Source organism: Cryptomeria japonica, chromosome 5 (assembly GCF_030272615.1).
Source record: "Cryptomeria japonica chromosome 5, Sugi_1.0, whole genome shotgun sequence".
Classification (NCBI taxonomy): Eukaryota; Viridiplantae; Streptophyta; class Pinopsida; order Cupressales; family Cupressaceae; genus Cryptomeria; species Cryptomeria japonica.
Genome location: NC_081409.1, coordinates 930537573 through 930560336, shown reverse-complemented (window position 1 = coordinate 930560336; position 22764 = coordinate 930537573). Strand labels below are relative to the sequence as shown.

Genomic DNA, 22764 nt, shown 5'->3' with positions numbered 1-22764 from the left:
GCGCATCAAGTCAATCTAGCGCGTAGCCAAATTTAGTTAGCGCATGCAGTCGGTTTTGAGAGAAAAGATGATTTTGTGAGCGAGGAAAATTGATAGGATAAGATCAATTTTGCTGGGATAGGTGTAAAATGTTTCGTTTTCGTGCTTGCTGTCATGGTTTTGATAGTTTGTTCAATATAAGTGTCGATATAACTTGGTTTGATTTGCGATTTTTCAAGTTATTCATAGATATCAATGTGGATTTGGTATAAACTTGATTTGATTTGCATTGTTTCAAGTTACTATACGTGGAGCCTGATTTGTGTTTACAAGCTGATATGATTGTGGAACTTGAGTTGTTTTACAAGTTGATATGGGTTGGAAACTTGAGTTGTGTTACAAGTTGATGTGATATGGGGACTTGAGTTGTGTTACAAGTTTGATATGGTTTTTTAAAACTTGAGTTGTGTTACAAGTTGATATGGATAGATATGACGTGATTTTGATTTTGATATCTATGTTTTTGATGAGGAACTGATATTGAACTTGTTTTGTTGTTTTGACAGGAGCGATTGGGAGTAGTTCAGTTGCGCGAGCGGTTCTTGAGACCATGGGCATTGATACCACGGTTGGCATAGGCTGATCTGGACATTATAGAGAGATGCGACCTGTCTTCCCTATTGGATATGCCTCAATTTACTAGGAACCGGGGTTTACTTACAGCGTTTGCAGAGAGATGGCACAGTGATACGAACACCTTCCATTTTGCCACGGAGGAGATGACAGTGACCCCTGAGGATTGTTACCGGATCCTACACATACCCGTAGTAGGTGCACTACTACCTTATGAGCAGTCAGAGGAGGGCGGGACAGAGGCACTTCGTCGGATTTTTCACAATGATATAGTGTGCGGATATGAGATTCTGTGGTAGGAGTTTCTAAATTTGGACTATGCGCCTCTTCCATCGGTACTAGCAGGTTTTGTAGGTGGTTTTCTATGTCCCGACGGCAGGTCAAAGGGATTTTCAGTGGGATGGGGACTGGTACTAGAGGAGATGGTTACACAGGGTCGCAGGTTCACATGGGAATCAGCTATGTTAGCCCATTTATACAGGGACCTGCATGAGGTAGTATACCTGGGTTACGATAGTTTGTCAGTTGGCGTTACACTTCTACAAAAATGGTGCTGGGAGCACATTCCTGCAGCTAGGCCATTGATGGACAAAGATAGGCCGGTTGGACGTGCTTATGCATATGGATACAAGGGGTTAGTTGTCCAGCGAAAGTTGGACAAATTGGAGCATTGGAGGAGGGTGTTGGATGAGATTGATACGGTCATATGGCGACTGTATACAGGTTGCGAGGTTTGGGTTGAGGATGGGCTGGAGATGCCATATGTCTTTATGACACGATTTTTGATAGGGAGAACCCCTTTTGTGATTGAGAGATTTTTGGTTACGAGAGTTTTGCAGCAGTTTGGTCGGCAGCAGGGGATACCACAGGGGACCTATTTGTATGCACACCAGAGGCAAGACATACCAGATTGGGGTCCAACTATTGACAGTGCAGTGACCGTGGAGGAGTTTGTGCAGCTAGTGGGCCAGATATGGGATTATGCCTGGGAGATTTTGGATGCTGGGATGACGGATGAGTTTGCTAGACTATTTGCAGCTCGTGCCGTGGTGAGGATATCGGATCCAGTGGAGATGCGACCCACTTTTGATGATGATGAGGATGAGGGAGGGAGAGATGGGGATGAGGGAGGAGGTGGAGGAGGTCGGGGTAGGAGAGGAGACAGAGGTAGAGATAGGGGTGATAGAGGAGTGGAGAGAGCAGTTCAACGAGCTATGATGGATAAAGGTAGAGGAGGTTTGGCGATTGGAGCAGGGGGTGAGGGGATGGTAGGAGAGGTGATAACAGCAGTGGGAGGGACTAACGAGGTGATACGACCAGCCCAGAGGAGGAGGATCGATGTGCTACCTCCACCAGCATCGAGGACAGGTAGAGGGACAGGGGGCACCCCTTCACAGGTGCCCCTATGGGTCTGGATTCTGACTCATGTGGAGGACGCCCAGATTAGGACCTTACAGGTGACAGTGCAGCAGCTGCAGGCACAGCTATTAGCACATCAGCATCAGATTACATAGCTGACAATAGAGCGTGGCACTGAGATAGAGTGGCGGGGTCGAGCAGAGGAGCTCGCAGCGAGCGTGCAGAGAGCAGCAACAGGTGGTCCGATGAGGGAGACCTTGAGAGAGCTGGCTTTGAGAGCCCAGGAGATGGAGTACTACCGTCGACATTATGAGGTTGTGGTGCCCAGGGAGCATCGAGTGCAGAGTTTTACGCAGTCGAGATTGAGTCGATCTCGAGAGACGGGATCACGGTCAGAGAGCAGAGGCGTGACAGGGCCATCGAGACATGATCCACCTGGAGATCCAGGGGCTGGGACTTCTGCAGCGAGACCGTCTCCTTTAGGAGATAGTCATACTTGAGAGACGTTGTCTCCATTGTATTTTTTATCATTGTATTTGGCCGAGACATGACATATATTGCACATTTTTTAATCATTTTTGATATATATATGATACCATTTTCTTTGATCATGTGATGTGTTATGGATGCATTTTATATATGTTGTTGTTTATTTTATGATAATGCAATGCTTAGATAGATGATATGATGAAGTAAAATGCAATGATGTAAATGTATGATGTTTATGAGATGTATCTTGAAAATGAGATGAATGATATGATATGTTGTGAGATGTATCTTTGAAAATGAGATGAATGATTTGATATGTAACTAATTATAAAATGATATGCAACTAATTATAAAATGATATGCAACTAATTGTTTTTGGAGCACCCTCATTTTGCATTTGTCATCCGATATAACCACATGTTTATTTGCTTTCGATATATGTATCATCATTGAGCTTGGATTGATTTTTGGATATGTTGAAAATTTATACAAGCATAATGGTATAATTAAACCATGATAACTTGAGAAAAATTTACATGCTGTTTGATTTTGCAAGATAGCACAAGTGTCAAGGTATAATTGAACCAGGACGACCAGAGTGTGGATTGCGTATAAATAGACAAAATTAAACCATTTGTATGCGTAAAGTGAAATCATGTCTTCAGTGATATTCGTTGTATCACGTCTCGAGACAAGTATCTACATAGTACAAATGATCGCCTCACAGACAAAAGACTAAGAAAAATATTGGATTTTCTTGATGTTCTCTAGCTTGGAAGCATTGTTGAGAAAATTTAGAGAATCCAATAATTCAAAAAGTTAAATGCAAAAATAGTCAAGACTTTATGCAAAATGCAACATTTGGTACTTCAGAAAATCATCCATTGTATTTCTCTTGTGAATTTGTTATCGATCGATGTTTTGATTTGGGTTTGTGTAAGCTTTTGCTTTGTTGGACATGTTGCTCTGAGTTTTGCAAATAGTCTTGACGGTTTGAACATGCTTGTAAGTTTTGATGCTTTATTGTCTCCAGCTAAGTGTACCTCTGGATGCGGGTATGTACAGTGATTACCAAGCCATGGTAAAGTGTGGTGAAAGGATAGATGGATAAATCAGGATAGTGACTACGCTAAGTATGTCCTGAATGGATGTTTGTTAAGTGTCGAGCGATGGCCGATAGTGCAGAGATAAGGATATGGATATAGATAAAGGAGTTGTCCTTTCACAATAGCACCTGTTACCAGGTTTTCACCAGTTGCTTTTATTGTACCTTTTTATTTGCTTTTCCTTGATTTTTTTATTTTTTATTTTATTGTTTTTGACTTTTTCGGTGCATTAGACTACTCAAGTGTAGTATTTCTTCAGATGAATGTTGTTAGTTGGTTCGTCGAGCACATCTCCTTTTGAAGTTGTTAGCTGATAAGCACCTAATCCATAAACTAATATGATGACATAGGGACCTAACCAGTTAGGTTCAAATTTTCCTTTCTTTTCTCGATCTTGCTGATTTCTAGGATTTTCCTTGAGTACTAGGCCTCCAATTTTGAAATTTCGAGGAATGACCTTGTGATTGTAGCTCCTGCACATACGTTGCTGATATGCTTTGAGATGAGTGTAGGCATGTTGATGTCTTTCATCTAGAAGCTCGAGCTCTTGCAGTCGGTTAACTCGATACTCTTCATCTGGGATTAAACCTTTTAGAGAGACTCTGAGAGATGGAATTTCTACCTCCAAAGGTAAAATAACTTCTGATCCATATACCAATGAATATGGTGTAGCTCTTGTAGGTGTATGGATGCTAGTTCTATATGCCCAAAGTGTTGGATTGAGTTGTACATGCTAATCTTTGCCGACATCGTTCACTGTTTTCTTTAGGATTTTTAATATTGTCTTGTTGGATGCTTCTGCTTGACCATTCCCCTGGGGGTAGTATGGTGTAGAGAACTGATGTTGTATTTTGAATTGTTCACATAGTTCACAGACATCTTGGTTTTTGAACGGTCATCCATTATCGGTGATGATGGAGCTTTGAATACCATATCTATAGATCAGATAGTTTAGGATAAAAGAGGCAATTTGTTTTCCAGTCACTGTGGCCATGGGGACTGCTTCTATCCACTTGGTAAAGTATTCTATTGCAGTTATAATGAACTTGTGTCCATGTGAAGATGAAGGATGAATTTTTCCGACCAAGTCGAGTCCCCACTGACAAAAGGGCCAGGATGTTGTAAATGGCTGCAGTTCCTGTGCTGGTGCATGTATCAAATTGCCATGGATCTGGCATTTAGGACACTTCTTGGCGAAGTCGTAAGAATCTTTTTCCATTGTAGGCCAGTAGTATCCCATCCTTAGAAGTTTTTTAGCAAGAGTAGTCTCACTTGAATGTGTGCCACAAATACCTTCGTGAAGCTCGTGTAAAGCAGAATCAGATTCATTACGATCAAGGCAACGAAGAAGAGTACCATCTAGACCTCGACGGTACAAAGTATCAGCAGTAAGGGTATAACGGGTGGCTTGTCGGATAAAGTTACGCTTTTGGTTTCGGGATTGGTCAATGGGTAGAATATTGTTCTTTAGATAATCATATATTGGTCCATACAAAGGGGAATCCAAACCAGTCAATGCATAGACAACATGGGATTCAGAGTGGTCATAGGCTGGGGAGAACAGTTGCTCTACTAGAAACTCGTAACGACTATGTTGCTCTGGAATCTGTAGTAATGAAGCGATAGTAGCCATTGCATCGGCTGCTTTGTTGTTCAACCTTGGTATTTGCTCGAAGGTGATGTGTACAAAATACTGTTTAAAGTCATCCACCATTCCTTTGTAGGGTAGTAGCTTGTCATCTTTTGTCTGATAGTCGTTGTTGATTTGATTGACGACTAGTTGTGAGTCTCCGTAGACTTTTAACTCCGCGATTTTCCATTCTACGACCATTTTGATGCCTATAACCAATGCCTCATATTCAGCCACATTATTTGTGCATGGGAACATAAGCCGATATGATCTTGGTATGGTGTGTCCTTCAGGAGTGATGAAGAGAATGCCAACACCTGAACCATGTTGTGTAGGATCCGTCAAAGTATAGGGTCCATTGCTTGGTAGAAATAGTAAGAATGTCTCTATCTGGAAATTCAATTTCCATAGTTTGTTTTCCTGGTAGTGGTGCTTCAGCTAATTGATCTGCAATTGCTTGTCCTTTGATAGCTCTTTGTTCTGTGTATTGGATATCAAATTCACTGAGAATCATGACCCATTTAGCCAATCGGCCTGTAAGAGCTGCCTTGTTGAGTAGATATTTGAGAGGATCAATTTTTGCCACTAGCTTAATTATGTGTGCTAGTATATAATGTCGGAACTTTTGAGAAGCGAAAACTACTGTTAGACAAACCTTCTCAATGAATGTATAGTTGAGTTCATAGCCATTCAATATCCTGCTGATGTAGTATATGGCTTGTTCCTTTCCTTGTTGATCTTCTTGTGCCAATATTGCCCCCAGTGATATATCTGTTGTTGAAATGTATAAAATGAGTGGCTTTCCTGCTATTGGTGGTACTAGAACTGGTGGGTTTATTAGATACTGTTTGATTTGATAAAAAGATTCAGCACATTTGGTTTCCCATCTGAAAGGTACATTCTTATGTAGCAAGTGATTGAATGGCAAACTTTTATCAGCTAGTTGAGCAATGAATCACCTGATTGATTGAAGTTGTCCTTGTAGAGAGTAGAGCTGATTGATATTCTTTGGTGGTGGCATCTCCATAATGGCTTGTACCTTTGCTGGATCTACTTCAATACCTTTAGTTGAGACTATGTAGCCTAGTAACTTGCCTGATGTAACCCCGAAGACACACTTCTTAGGGTTGAGCCTGACTTGGAATTTTTCTAATCGATCAAAAATCTTTGTTAAGATGCTGAGGTGTTATGCTCTAGTGAAGGATTTAGCTAGTAAAGCATACACATAGTCTTCCATGAAGGTATGCATCAAGTCATGAAAGATTGTTGTCATCACTCATTGATAAGTAGCTCGTGCATTCTTTAAGCCAAAAGGCATGACATTCCAACAACATGTTCCCCAAGAATAGGTGAATGTTGTTTTATCTTGATCCTTTGGAGCAATCTTGATTTGGTTATAGCCTGAGAAACCATCCATTAGTGATAGCATTGCATGGCCCACTGTGAGGTCTACAATTATGTCGATACTAGGCAAAGGAAAGTCGTCCTTTGGACAGGCTTTGTTGACATCTCTGAAATCAGTGCAGATTCTGATACTACCGTTTGGTTTTGATACTGGTACTATGTTGGAAATCCATTCTGCATAGTCGATAGGTCGAATGAATCCGACATCTAATAGTTTCTTCAGTTCAGCCTTGACCATGAGTGCCACCTGTGGATTCATCTTTCATAGTTTTTGCTTGACTGGCTTAACTCTTAGAGAGATGGACAAATGATGCATGATTAAGTGTGGATCAATTCCAGGCATATCTGCATATGACCAAGCAAAGTTAATTTGCTTTTCTTTAAAAAAGTTGATAAATACTGATCTTTCCTCCTATGACAGAGATTCTGCCGGGTGTATGTTTTTGGCTACTTCTGTAGTACCAATGTTGATTGATTGAATGGGCTCAATTAATATGGGTGATCGCTCATGAAAATGTGGAAAACGGAGTCTAAGGAGCCTTGCTCACACACCCACAAGACTTCTTGGTGCAAGCTATGGAGTCATGAAGTATGGCTCAGCTTCCCAAGGTTGGTTCCATGGTTCTCTATCTCACAAGGTCCCTCAAACCAATGTCTTTGCTCTTAGATCACTGAGCAAAGTGGTTTAGGGATGACAAATGCAAGAACGAGGGATGCTTTGGTTGATTTTAAGATGAAATGCATCCTAAGTTATACATGATCCTATAAATGCAATAAACTAGTTATAAGATGACAAGATTAGTAACAAGACTATCCTAGCATGCTATATTAGTCTATGATTAAGCTAAATGATAAGGAAAATACTCTAAACATGCATATTTAGATTAATTCCTATTTAAAAGAGAGGCTAAATGATGAGCATAAATGAGATATTAAAACTTGCATGGATTTGAGTATAAGTGTGATGCTAAAGACTTGGATGATGTTAAAATGGAGGAATGAGAGCTCTATTTATAGCAAAAATAGGGCAATAGATGGCCAGGATTGAAAGATTTAATCAAGGGTTGAGTTTGAAAGTTGGGAATCCATGTTTGCAATTGTCACCAATGAAATGGTGACAAATGTCAACATAAGATTGGGTTGAGAAGAGAGGTAGGAAGCATTAAATGCTTGAGAAGACCTCGTGGTTATCTTAGGGGGTAAGGGTTATGGTTAAGTTAAGGTTATCCAATGGATAAAGAGTTTATCCAAAGGATAAACTCTTGTACAAAAGATTAAGGATAACCATGGTCAAAGCAATAAATGCTTGATGAGACCCTTGGGTTACATGGAGGTTGAGTTTAGGGAAATTCTTTAATCATGCTAGAGGGTTGAGTTAACCATTAATGGTTTGGGAGACTTTCAAAGATAAGTGGTTGAAGCCTTTAAGGGTTTTCAAAGACTTTGAGGGTTTGAGAAGTGACTTCCCCTTGCTTAGGGATGTGACAAAGTTTAGGAAATGGGTTAGGTTAATTTAGAAGTGATTAGAAGAGTCTAGAAGGGATTAGAAATAGGGTTTAGGAAGCAAGTGGAAGATGTAGGATTTTGCAAGTGGGTGAAGGGATAATAGGATTTAATTGAATAAAATGAATTTAATTCAATTTGGTTGTAATTTGGGGAAATCAAATAAAATAGATTTATTCAATTTAGGATAAACTATTTAATTAAATTTGAATTTAATTAAAAGTGGATAGAAGGGATTTAAATGAATAAAATGATTTATTCATTAAATGTCAAAAGAGGCCTAGTGAATTTAATTTAAATAAATTGAGTAATTTACTTAATTTAAATAGAGGAATGTGGGTGATTTAATTAAATTGGATTTAATTAAATAGAGAAATGAATATAAAATATTCATTTAGGAATATGGTCATTTTTATACGTCTACAGTAAATAACCTCAAGGGAGGTTGTGGTAGCAATGTTAATAGAAATGCTTGTGTGGAATTGAATGTTGGAATCAATATCCTCTTCAATGGTTGAATCCTTGACTTGAATACAACACCTAGCCTTGAATGGAGACTTAAGAATGCTCAATGCTGGAAAAGAATGTTCGAATGCTTGAATGCTCGATCGCTTATGCAACTTGACCAACTCCAATCTTATCCAACTTATGCAAATGAAAGGACAAATTCCCCTTAAATACATGTTGTTGAATTTGATTTTCATCATAGGCTGACATTGGGGGAGTTTTCCCACTCACTGCACAACCTACAATGCATGCTCTAGGAAAGGTCCTGCCCTTAAATAGGGCAAGGACAAGGGCACCACACCCCTGTCCTACCCCTTTCTTCAAGGCAAAGTGTGGATAGGTTGGTGCAGAGGCCAAGAAAGAAGTTGATTCCGAGGGTTGAGCAGTCTCCAGTCTCCGATCAGGCTAGAGGATTCGATCTTGCGTGCATGAGGACCCTAATGCAGTTGAAAATTGCTAGGGTCACAATTTTATGACACTACAATATTATGATGGAAGCTTGTCCAACAAGTTGAAAATCAATTGAGCATCCTTCTTGTCAATGCCACAATCCTTAAGCTTTGCTCTTAGCTCATTTGCTTTTGTGACATAGTCTTGGATTGTATCAAAATTCTTGGGATCCAAATTGGTAAGTTCATTATCAATCTCGTAGCCTCTGATTTCATCAACTTGACCATACAATTTCTGAAAGATATCCCAAGCCTCTTTGATCGTGTTACATTTCTCAATGTGAAAAATGAGGTCATCCAATACATACTTTCTCAAAGTTCCAAGAGCCATACAATTTTTTGTGAGCCATTCTAATTGAGCATCAAGATCTGCTGGTGTTGTTATTGTTCCATCTATGTAATGCACGAGTCCTTTTTCCATTAGCTTACTCCATGCTTTGATTTTCCATGATGCATAATCATGTGGAGTTAAAAGTAGAAATTTAGGAGAACCCATAGCAACAAAAATGAAATAGCACAAGAAAAAGAGAGGCACAATCACACAAGAAACTCCCACCCCCCACCCCCCAAATTTACTCAATCAAAGAACCCCCCTCCCCCCCAAATGATGATTTGACACTTTATACTTAGTGCATATACAATGGGCCACTTGCAAAAATGGAAAAGTGGACTTCTGATTTCAACTTTACAACTACCTCAAATAGGCCAAAAGAGACTCAAACTGATAATGCAAGAGATCTAAACTAAGATCCAAGAAAACTACAGTACCAAGAAGGCCAAAAAAGACCAAATTCTGAAAGTACAATTTCTACCCAATTTGGTGAAAAACTGGTAGCACTACGTGAAAGTAGACGAAAAATTATGCACTTAAAAAAAAAAAAGGTACCTGAAAAGGAGGTCGTATGAGCTTGAACGAAGCCTTTGAAGTTGCAAAACTGAGGATTGGACAGGTACAGTTGTGAGAAATTGAAAATTCTAAAAAAGATGTCCACCAAAATTAGAAAATAAATATACCATTGTGGAGAGCATGAAAAACTAGCCCAATAAAAAAAAATTGCACAAAAAGGCCTTCAAATGACCAAGATATGAGCCTTCGAAGTTGGATTGAAAATTCAAAAAATCAAATGGTGAGGGGGTCTAAAATTTTCAAAAAATACTGACGCAGTGTTGATGTTAGGAAAATGCTATGTTAATTTTGACGACCGTATAGTCGTCACCAGACCATTGCACCTCCTTGACTCGTCGTACGAACGTGCTGACGTGGTAGGATGATTGGGCATGCATATGGATGATGTGGTAGGTGAGTCGGCTTGCTTACTGTGTTGTATGGCTGCTGACTTGGATTGTCGTACGCTAGTAACTGGTTATTAACTTAGATCCGCGTGGCAGAATGTATGTGAGGGGCCGAATGAAAATAGGCCATGTGTCAATGGCTGTTGACTTGTCATGTTGCGTGTGTGCCCTATTGGCAGGTTCGTGGATGTCAGAGATGGCTGAGATAGTGACCGTAGCTAGGTGGCGACCAGGGGGGAGGTTGTCGAGCGTCCAGAGCTATGCATACTACAAAGGTCGCATGGGGGCGAAGCTGGTGGTCAGGTGACGACGAGGCGGTGGAGCTCGATACCAAAAGGGTGGCGGCCAAGAGATCGTTGAAGTTGGTGCCGATGAAGAAAAGAACTGATAGTAGCTGGGTCATTGATTGTAGAGAGGCCCACGTCCTGCAAAACTGCAGACCCGAGTACAACAAAGGGGGTAGGGGTAATTATCCCCCCTAATAAAATAATATTTTTATTTTTTTATTTAATAAAACTTTTTCAAATACATGCAAGGTAAAAAACTACGAAATAAAAAATAAATGAGAATTAAAAATTAATTTCACAAATTTTTTTTGCAAATCCGTACTGTGCTACCCGAATTGGGTAAAAAATTCCTCCAATGCCCAAAAAAGCACTTTCACTACATATAGGCGAATTTATACTTGATTTTTATGGAAACAACCTCCTAGGCTCAATGGTGAGGTTGAAATCGTTGTACGAGGCCCACAAAAAGTGCAGCTCCTCAAATCTGAAAATGAATCCCTCCAAAATGTCTCCCAAAAACTAATCAATGAAGCCCCAATGGCTCTGACACTATGTGAGAATTTGCCAAGATCAAGGGCACAATGAAAAGAAAAAATAAGAGAGACAATAGTTTGACAAGAATAAACTGTATTCTCATCAATATGCAAGTATGATCAACTGGATTAACCAATACAAAGAAGATGAGCCTACTTATAAAGGCAATGCCAAATGGATATATGAGCACACAATCATGACATGTGGCTCAATGAGAAACAAGGGTAGGTAGGAGAAATAATAAAATATTTCACAAGAGGTGGATCTCCCACCAAAGGTGGAATGTAACAACAAGATATGACCACAAAAGGTGGAATTTCTCCTACATGCATCATCCCTATGTGCACACTTCCCTAAGTGTCTCATATCCAAATTATGATGAGATGCATTATCCTAAGTCAACTTAAGTAAAGTGCAATTATATCCTATAAGAACAAATAATTATACTGACAATTATCCCGCCAAAACAATCTCCTCGGGTCTTCTTCTATATGTCACAACGAAGAGTCATGTTTCTCTTTACCCTAACCGTCAGGAACATGTGGCATTAGGTCGCAACATTGCGACCCGACTTTTGCTTGCATCATCAAACCTTGCAAAGGTATGGCTTTCTTCTATCCTTCTAACTTTGTGGTCCCTAACACAACATGTGGCAACCTCTCGCCACATCGCAAGCTAACATTCCACTGTTACCTCCAAGCTGCGAGGATGTGGCTCAACATTTTTAGTGACTATTTATGGTTTCATCGCAACATTGCAGCCACCTCTAGTAGTTAACCCTAACCACTACAATCATGCACCTAACAATCCATCGTATCATCGCAACCTCCCTTAGCTGTTTGTCCTGACTGCTGCAATCACGCGCCTAACATTTCATGTCAACTCCTATCCGTCCATCACAACATTGTAGTATTCCTTGGTGGTCTGTCTTTGCAATCTTGTGCCTAATGGTCCATGTCAACACTCTACCTGCATTGGGTCATCCATGTCATCTAACACATCACCTTGTCAGATCAATCACCTTGACACCCACTCCAAGTCAGACAAAAGGCATGTGATCCATTTCTCACTTACCAACTTTGGGTCAGGCCATATAAATAGCTGATGGCATTGCAACATCAATAATGTGGGATAAAACCATTACACACAGAAGTTTGTTCTGCCTGAAGGTGCGCATCAAATTTGCATCTCAAATACCTCTCGTAGTATTGATTCCTTCTTTCAATTTATATCCTTTTGACATCAATGACAAGATTATTAGACCGAGATCAACATGGATAATATCATTGTTGTGTGGGAGGGTATGGAGTAGGCCCGTTGCTCCAAACAAAATGCAATCTTTGTCAAGCTTGATTTTGCGAAGGCCTATGATAGAATTGAGCGGACTTTCATTCTTGCCATGCTTCAAGCTCTTGGATTTAGTCCCTGTTTCATCTAGTATGTGTAGATGCTATTTGGGGATGCCTCTGCGTGCATCACCATTAATGGTCATCAATCTCCTACCTTTAGTTTGTTCGGATCTATTTGGTGGGGTTGCTCTCTCACACCTTCTTTGTATGTTCTCGTGACTAAGGGCTTTGGTTATTTGATCACCAATGCCATTGTGGCTGGCAGAGTCAAAGGTATTGCCTTGCTCGAGTCACCTTCTTTAGGGACTCCTTTTGGCCCTCCTACTCAATTAACCAATGGTCACTTTGCAGATGACCCTTTCCTCGCCCTCATTGAGGATGGGTAGAATATTTGGGAGGCCATTTATTGACTTGACATTTTTTATCTGGCTTCTAGGTTTTCTATTCAGTGGCACAATACGCAATGCTATTGGTAGTCTTTTTTGCCTGCTCCTTTGTGGCTACTTTAATTCAGTTCGAAATGGTTTAATCATGGTGAAGTTTTTCAGATTTTTTTGGGTATCCCTTTTTCCTTACAAGGGTCCCTAGTGGATCTATGAAATGTGGTTCTTGCTACAATTGAGAAGAAGCTTTCTTACTGGATCACTCAGCTCCTCTCTCTTGCAAGGAAATTTCAGATTTGTTCCAAGGTTTTGGCCGCCACCCATGTGTATTACTCTTCTCGTTGAGCTCATTTGAAAGCTTCATATTTGACGCTTAAGAAGCTTTTGAGGGATTTTTTGTGGGCTTCCTCCCCTTCGTATTTTGGCTTTCACAAAGTTGCTTGGGATTTTTTTTGTCTCCCTCATGATTTTGCTAGTATTGGTTTGCTTTCAGCATAGAAACAAGAGATTTCTCTATGTGCTAAATGGGTCTTACAAACCATTTATGGCTCAGAGGCCTAGAAAGTTCTCCTCAGGCATTATATCTCTTCAAGTTATCTGGTTCACAAGCCTTCTTGGAAGGGAATTGGCTTTCAAACTCTTCTTATTATGAAGGATGTTGTTCGCATAGATGACACTTTTGTTGCCAACAACATATGACATGCCTAGGAAGCCATTAAGTCATGGCTCATATGGAATGGGTCTAGTTTTCGTGATGGCCTTTCTTTTAACCATCAGAATATTTGGTGGTCACCCCTCATTCAAATTCAAGGTTGTCCTCTAGCCAAAGTTCCTAGAGTGAGTGTTCTGCACTTTCAAGAGCATGGCATTCACACTCCTAAAGATCTCTTTTCCAGATATTTCATGAGAATTCGCTCTTGGGAGGATCTTTAGGTGTAATACTGACTCATTCAACCAAATTGAAATACATTTGATACCATCTTATTGGCTCTACCATTGAGATGGTGCATAAATTAGGCATCCACTATGTGAAGCCCTAGTGGAAAGATTGGTTGTGGTACCCCCAAACTTCATTTACCCACTACAAACCATCTATGGGTTATAGATGACTTTCTCCACATCTTCCCATGGTGTCATTTTTGAATTATAGATGGCACTCGCAATCAACTTCTACCACTTAGTGACGCAGATTTCTTGGTGTTTGGCCTGCCACTATGGAGCCAAAACTTGCCCATTTTGCTTGGTGTATTCATTTCCAAGGCTTGCCACTCAACTCTCACCTGCGACACACGGGTGTTTTGGATCCCCCTTTCCCTTTCTATGGTCAACTAGAGACTTTTATGCACCTCTTTTGGTTTTGTTGAAGGGATTAATCTTCTAGAGATGGATTCATGATTTATTTCGACCTTTCAAGCCGTAATTTTTTTCTTGGCATATGGCCTTGCTTGAGGACCCTCATGGTTTCCCTCATTCTTTCACCCAGATTTGGCATGCTTTCAGGATGGAAATTCTCTTTGGTATATCGAAAGACACAATTTTTGTTTTATTTTCTCACAACTCTATTGATACTCAATTTTCGCTTTATCCTAAATATTGAATATGTAATAATGTCATGTTGCAAATTCATGTTCAAACTAACAAGGTTTCCATTGAGGTGGCCCACCCCTATGTGCTTCTTGATCATTGGGGTAATTCCCCTTGTATGGTTGTCATAGTGCCTCCTGACCTCCCCCCTTCACAGGGTCAATTGCCTCTGTGTGGACGATGCCGCAAGCGTAGTTCTTCTTCCTATTGTTCTTAGACCCTGAGGTCTTAGGGTTACTGCCAGTCTGGTGGTCATGACCTCCACCATTGACGCTCTCCTTCTTTGACTCCTAGTGGGTGGGATATTGGTGGCTCTACTCCTTCGACTGGTAGAGGTAGTGGGTGGCCCACTAGAGATGTTGTTGATTGGCCCAGTTCGTCCAAGGCTTTTCCACGCCTAGCTCTGGTCATCTCTCTTATTTGTGATGTTGAGAATATTGAGGAATTTGATGCTATTGATGGGGGTTGGACCCTCCCGGATGATGCTCCAGACCTTGTTGATGTATGGGGTCCTAAAAATCACAAAGACCTACCTTCACCTCCCACTACAATTGCTTTAGCTGCTTAGCAATAGTTGTTGTGTTTTATTCTATTTAGTTTCTGGGCGCTACTTGTGTTTTTTGGCTTTTTCGAGCTCTGCCTATTTGAACTCTGAGGGGTGATCTCATATCCCCCTACCTTTTTTTTGTGAATAGTGTAACTCTTTATTAAAATAATAGATATGGCTACCTACTCATCAAAAAAAGGGTAAAGAAATCTCAAGTCCTATACACTTGAAAGTAATAATATGATTTGACAAATACAAAACATCTTCCATAATGGCTTTCATATTGATAACCAAAATGAGACGATCAAGGATTTTCTCCATATAACCATGGATTTAGGATGAACCTTGAAGATGAATAGGTTTTGACTCTAGAGTATCATGCATAAAAAAATTCATTGCATTCACATGGCTAGACATACTTGTTTTCATTCCTTTTAACACCTCTTCATCTGAGTGAACAACATCTTTGAATGATAAGGGGGTCCCTTAGATCCCTATGCAGTGCCATACAAGCACCCAAAGGAAAGAAAAACATGGAAGAATTAGAGGTGAGAAAAAATAAATACTAAAGGACAACTCTCACCAAATACCAAACGACAGATACTAGATAGAGTGCAATAAAGGCCTCGATGAAGAGTCTAGCACAAAGAGCAAACATCATAAAAAAATTGTCAAGTAAAACCAATAATCAAACTAAAACTCATGAAAGAAGTACAAAACATACAAAAAAAGATGATGGAACATAGACTTGCGTGCATAGGTATGCATGGGCTAGCCTTACGCATATGACAAAATCTTAAAGATCGTCACCATCCTCTTGCTTTGTAAGAGATAAGTTTCCTCCACCTTTTGTCATTTATGTCATTAATTAATATTTAATTTATATATTCCATACTATTTTACTATTATTTTGTTTTCTTGTTGTTGTTGTGGTGCATTTTATTATTGTTGGTAGGTATTTGGTTGTTGTACTATTAATTCTAATTTTTGTGCATAAAGGATGTTTTAAGTACCATACAAATGCACATGCAACCGTAATATAGTTCTCGGAGTGTTTTTTGATCCAATTGGACAATTTAGGTTTGTGATCATAATTTCTATTCCAAATCCCACATTGAGTAGGTATAACTATTTTAACACCCTGCTAGTAATTAGTTTATTACATTTTTATTTTCCCTTTCTAATCAGTTTATCTTCTATACAGACATTAAAAAAATACAAAATAATAACATTGTGAATAATTTTCTTAATTAAATTAGATTATTGAAAATATTTTAGCTAAGATGCCACAATCAAAAGGAAAAAAAACAATATAGAAATCTTTGTCATTTTCTTTTATCTTTTTATTGACCATCTCTTTGTTGTAAATAGTGTAACTTTTTCCTTCTTATTTTTTAATATAATATAAAATTTATCTGCATTTAAGAGTTAAAGTAGTTTAAATCATCATATTACATTAACAACTAACTAATCAAAAGTGAGTGACTTGAATTGATTACTTGCTTGTAATGACTCTAGGTAGCTTATAAAGGTGGGAAGAAGAGAGTTTATAAAGGCAATTATATCTACATCACAATTTTCTACTAGCAACACCATTATCATGTTTGGTCACTTGAATTTCAAAAGTTAATTTCGTTGTGTCACCATTTTAAACTTCAACTTTAAATAATTTCAATTCTAATTATATGAATTACAATTTTGATTGGAAAAATAACAAATCTTTTAATTTTTAAGTGCTTCCCATAACGAGTTGCATCCTTGAATGTCACAAAAATATTTCTCCACTAGTAGAGGTTCTTATCAAGGCAAGAGCTTTTGTGTTTTTTGGGTCTTCAAATTAGAATTAGTTTTGTGTCTTGAGGTTCAATATGTTGTTGGTTTCCATAACTAATATCATATCATAAATAATTAAAAATAAATTATTTTCAACTTGTTTATAGACCCTCCTATCCAAATACCTATCCCAATTAGAATAGTACCAATTGTAGATGTCATTGAATGCATTTTTAACTATTATGTCACATGGCCTTAAGAATGGCATAAATTTATGGGAGATGGTTGTTAAACTCTCTTCTTCGTCCTTAAGATCATGTGATTTTCACTTTAACTTTTAATTATTGAATGGAAAACTTTAATTGTTGATATTATTTCTCTTACAAGTCAATGAAGGGTCGGAAATGAAACAAGGAAAAATGGAAGGGATAAACAATGAAATATGGAGGAAATGAAGGTTTCAAATTAAATGAATTAGAGAGATGAAAAGTAAAAAAAAAAGATTTTTTTAACAAATAAAAATGTGTCTTAGTTTTGATACCAACATCAATCCAAGAAATGGAATACAAATTTTTTTTTTAAATGGAATTTGAGTTTAATGTAATTATTTCTTAACTACAGATAAGTAGTCTTCCTAAGAGTTAATATAGCAATTGATTTTTTTTTGTTTAAGACTGTTGTTACTGAGTAGTCTTTGTAGGAGATCATTTATTGTAGGAGATCATTTAGGAGTCTAGTCTCTATCAAGAAAGTAATTAAGGAGTTTGTTGTTGAATAAGAGGGGAGTTGTAATTGTTTTAAAAAAATAGTTTTTGGAGATGTAATTTTCTAATTCTAAATATTGAATAAAGGAAAGAGTCTTCGAGGGATATGAAGCCTTGTATTCTTGTTTGTTATGTTCTACGGTGCTTATTTCCTTTGTTAGACACAATATGTGTTTTTTAATTTGCAAGGTTTGAGAATAATCCACATCAGAGTTAAACCCAATTCTCATAATCTTCAAATGATGTTAAGAATATATGTTTTTTTCAAAATGACATTACTAATCTATTCATCTTCGTGATGATTGTTAAACTTCTATTGTATTTGAGTAATAATATAAAATATTATTATTGCATTTATTGCATACTCGTATGATTATGTTTAATTGGTGTTACACAAGTGTTCATAGACCCATCATAATCATCATATAAGATTTCTTCACAAAGGCTTACAACATCTTTGTGAAACATAAAATAATGTAATAAATTAACAAAGGACACACAATAAGCTGGTATATTATCATTGTTGTGTAATTCATCACCTCGTGGGGTAGAAATAAACAAAAGATCATTAAGTATCCATGTATTTAGTATGGGATGTAAAAAAATGACCATAAACATGTTCATTATCATATATGGAAGGAGATAATCAACTCTAAGTGCATACATCTATGGACATAGGATTATTATGACATGTTAGAAATTTATCAATGTTATGTATAGTAATGTCATGTTTAGGTGAATCAAATGTATGCTCATCATTGTCATAAGGCATGGTATCATCATGAAATATATGAACTAAGCACATCTCTAATAAAATAGGGTTTACGTATGATATGGAAGATACAAACATGTAAAAATCAGAAACAAGTACATGAAAATCAACCAAGGAAAAACCTCAAAATGAGCCATAATGATGGATAGCCTAGGGTGGGAAGGATTGGATAAAGGTATCTATCACTATACGATACCCAAACCCCTAATTAAATTAAATAGAAAATGTATGTCAAACCCTACAAAATATAAAAATAAATGATGAAACTAAAGTTGTATTATATTTGAAAAACTTCAATATTGATTAGAAACCTTGAAAGAAAGGTAAGTTGTGTAAGACCAATTAGGTTGACCAAGATGTAAAAAAGAAAAAAACTTTCCCTAAGCTTAATCTAGGCTAATCCAATCAAATGTGCACAAATAAGTATCCATTAACCTAGATTGATTATGAAGAATGAAAATGTGAATGATAAATAATATTGAAACAATGCAATGCAAGATATGAATTCACACTCACGCTCACTCAATAAAGTCTAAGATCTTTTCATTGAATCAAATGATAAACAATAATACCATAACAAAAACCTTAGACTTCCCCATTGTTTCTTTGATATTTACTTGAATACTTGATATGTGGGTTACTCTTAAAATTTTAGCATAACCATGATAATGACATGATAATTTTTTTCGGTGAACAAGGCTCGTACATGCTCTGCAATATCACCCATGAATACTCCACCAGTATGAAAAGTCCTTAGTGTTAGTTGAGTTCTCGATTCTCCAATTGATTGGCTTGCAATAATGCCAACCGCTTCTCCCAATTCGATTAAGATGCTATGAGTAGTATTCTGACCATAACATAATTAACAAATCCAAGATATACTTTTGCAAGTAAAGGGGGTTCATATATATATATTGGTTGTATTTGGAAATAATAGAATTGATTGATAATTTTAATTCCAATATCTTCATTGCATGTGGCAATACATCTCTTATGTGCATACACATCGTCTGCTAATACATGACCAGTTAGTGTTTGTAGAACAATAAACGAGGTGTTGCACTACTTCAACAAGTCTACGTGTGAGGTATCCAACATCTATTGTTCGTATAGAAGTATTCACAACTCCTTTGCGAGCACCGTAACATGAAATAATATATTCCATTAAAGAAAGGCCTTCGCAAAAATTCCCTTGAATGGGTAGTGTAGCATCGGAATTAGGAATCATCAAAGCAATATATAAAAGGACATATTATTCATTATTAGCTCAATCACACATTGCAATGATCTAATCCTAAGCACACTCAATAGAGACATAAAAACAAAGCATTCAAAAGCAAATATCATGCAAACCAGATAACAATTTGGATGCTTCTTCCATGCGGCTCCATTGTTCTTCTTTCCTCTTCAAATGGATTTGTGGATCTCACCTACAAGTGCACATACAATTGAAAGCAAGATTGACTTTGATGAAAAGCTCAAGAGTACTAGAAGCATAAGTTCGATAGTCTGATCGGAATTCGGAATCAAGGGTTATTCTCATTATTATTAGCCAAGATTGAAGAAATTCATCCAATTTATAGAAGAATTGGAGAGATGACAAGATTAGCATGATAGTGATTCGAATGGAAATTTAAATCAAGATTAGCAAAATTATGACATGTCTATGACAAATTGCTATGCAAAGTTTTATGACAATTTATAACAATTTATGACAAATTGCTATGCAAGGATTTATGACAAGATTTTGAAATAGAAATAGACATTTAGGAATTTAGGAGAAATTAGAAAATTAAGTTGGAAATGATGACTTGGAAATTAGGAAATTGATGCAAATTAGGTAAATTAATTAATAATTTCTCATTCATTAATTAATTTACAAAAATAGGAGGAATTAATTAGCCAATTAAATAATAATTTAATTGTGACAAGAAGACTTAGGATAAATGAATAAATAATTTAACCTAGAGGGAAAATGCCAAACAAGATTAAATGAATAAATCATAAAACCTTGGAAGATGAATTAGAAATGTAAAGACGACAATTAGGTCTTGACAAAGGATAATTGATATCGATTCGATCGTGATTTTGGATTGATAAATGATTTGATTGATAAATGATTTGATTGAGATTGGTTGACAAAAATCAATGACAAATTGACCAAATTGACATGATTGAAAAGGACAAGGATCGATGACGAATCGATCGCAATATGACAAGATTGACAAGGACAAAGATCGACCAAAATCATGACTGAAGGTTGTTGTCGACAAGACCAAATTCGAAGGCGAGATGATAGAAGAATGACTCGATGCTCGCAAATGATAAAAACCAAGTGCGTGACATAGGAGAAATGTTAATGCGACGCAAAAACCTAAAATGCGCAAATGTTAAAGTATGACCCTGCAAGCGTTGACCATTTTTAGGTGTTTACAGGTAGATCAACAATTTTTCCTTGAGGATTTGACACTAATCCTCTCATACCTACTAATTGGTGAACCTAAGATGTACTTCCTGTAGTTACTGGAAAGGACATCGTATTTACTGGATTAAGAGGATTGGTCATCCTAAAATTCAAATTCATTTCTCATCTCAAATATTCATTGGTGGCATGCCACATCTCAAATATTCATTGGTGGCATGCCATATCTCAAACAATTGACGTAATCTTTCTGCTATACGTACATTCCCATAATCATGATGTCTTCCTGAAGCAAACCCTTGTTGCTGCGCATCTTGGATAAGCCATGCTTTAGATGGTGTTGTTAAAAGATCATCAATTCCTAATGAAATAGCTGCATCAGTAGCTTGCTGGAAACCTAAAACCTTTAGTTGATATAATAAATACATGATGTATGTCATTCCAAATTGATTTACGAATCTTCTAATAAGGTGCTTCATAACAAATTTATCCATGGTCTTGATAAAGTAATGGCAAGGGAATCAGTACAATTCGTAAATGGTACAATAGGTGTTGCCCTAAATCTAGAATTAGATAATGTTGGAGTTGTATTAATGGGTGATGGCTTGATGATACAAGAGGGTAGTTCCGTGAGAGCAACAGGAAAAATTGCTCAGATACCAGTAAGTGATGCTTACTTGGGTCAAGTTGTAAATGCGCTAGCTCAACCTATTGATGGTAAGGGTAAGATTTCATCTTTCGAATCTCCCACCTCAGGTATTATTTCAAGACGTTCTATATATGAATCTCTTCAAACGGGTCTTATTGCTATTGATGCTATGATCCGTATAGGACAAGGTCAACGAGAATTGATTATTGGGGACAAGCAGACCGATAAGACGATAGTAGCTACGATACGATTATAAATAAAAAAATCAGAATGTAATATGTGTTTATGTCGCTATTGGCCAAAAAGATTATTTTGTAGCTCAGGTAGTTAATACCTTCGAAGAATGTGGTGCAATGGAGTATACCATTGTGGTAGTGGAAACTGTAGATTCTCTTGCTACATTACAATATCTTGCTCCTTATATAGGAGCAGCTTTAGCCGAATACTTTATGTATAAAGAACACCATACATTAATAATTTATGATGATCTTTCCAAACAAGCACAAGCTTATTGACAAATGTCTCTTCTATTAAGGAGACCACCTGGCTGGGAAGCTTATCCAGGAGATGTTTTCTATTTACATTCTCATTTATTAGAAAGAGCAGCTAAATTAAATTCTCAATTAGATGGAGGGAGTTTGATTTTTTTACCAATAGTGGAGACTCAAGCTAGAGATGTCGAGGTTCTTGGAATCATTCCACCACAAGATATGAGGGAATCACACCCTAATCACCTACCTTATTGTCAAGGAAACGAAAGACACTTCTAAGACACTGTGTACTACTGCACTAACAACCAGATCAACGGAGCAAGCAATTCCCCTCGCGAATAGTAGGCCCCCCTAGGGGTGGGTGGGAGGAGGAGGCTATGGGCGATTCTAGAACTATTTTTCTTGCCCTAAAATTCTATGGTATTGCAGTCAACCCTACAATTCTATGGGCCCCCCTTCTCGGGCAATTGGCACATAAAGTAGTAGGGGCCTAGGGTTCTCTGTCTCCTCGACTTGCCCTTTAGAATTATAGTTCGTCGTTATGTTGTGGAAATGTGATAACTTGATACTTGATGGTGCTTTATACTTGATGTTTGCCTGATAATGATAATACTACTTATACATGATATATTGCACAACAAATTTTAATAATAAATGTGCTAATGAGAAAAAAAGAACGAGTGAAGGTCTTATTTATATGCCTCACATAACATTGATCAATGCATAATAAGCAAACCATAATATTTATAAATAGATAAATAAAGATTATAGAAGAAAGAACTCAACTTTACACAATATTATACCATATTTCAATATTTAAATATTCTTCAAAATAAACGCAAAATTAGATAAGAACA

At 37.5% G+C, this 22764-nt stretch overlaps 1 pseudogene; it reads left to right on the top strand.

The window, feature by feature from the left end:
• The first annotated feature begins 1034 nt into the window (after window positions 1-1034).
• On the top strand, window positions 1035-22186 carry LOC131035793 (ATP synthase subunit alpha, chloroplastic-like; annotated as a pseudogene).
• Window positions 22187-22764: the final 578 nt, after the last annotated feature.